Below are 297 nucleotides of genomic sequence, written 5' to 3'. Positions count from 1 at the left end.
CGACCCCCTGCCTACCCGCGATGCGTTGCGCGTGTGTGGCAGCGCTGTCTCCTTCTGTGGCGTGACCCCCTCCGAGATGCGCCTCCAGGGAGGTGCCTGATCAGCTGGCGCTTGTAGGGAGCAGCGGGAGATGTGAGCGCGGGTTCCAGACCGACGCTGTGGGGGGGCGTTAGCTGGAGATAGCGTTGCCAAATGATTGCTGGTGTCACCAGCACCTTCCCCACTCCCTGAATCGCTTTATCTCTTTGCCAGCGTCTCTGGCAAGTTCAGCTTGTTTCTGCTCTGGCTGGAAAACAG

The sequence above is a fragment of the Buceros rhinoceros genome, unplaced genomic scaffold, assembly GCF_000710305.1.
Source record: "Buceros rhinoceros silvestris isolate BGI_N320 unplaced genomic scaffold, ASM71030v1 scaffold22349, whole genome shotgun sequence".
Classification (NCBI taxonomy): Eukaryota; Metazoa; Chordata; class Aves; order Bucerotiformes; family Bucerotidae; genus Buceros; species Buceros rhinoceros.
Note: the sequence above shows the minus strand (reverse complement) of the source record.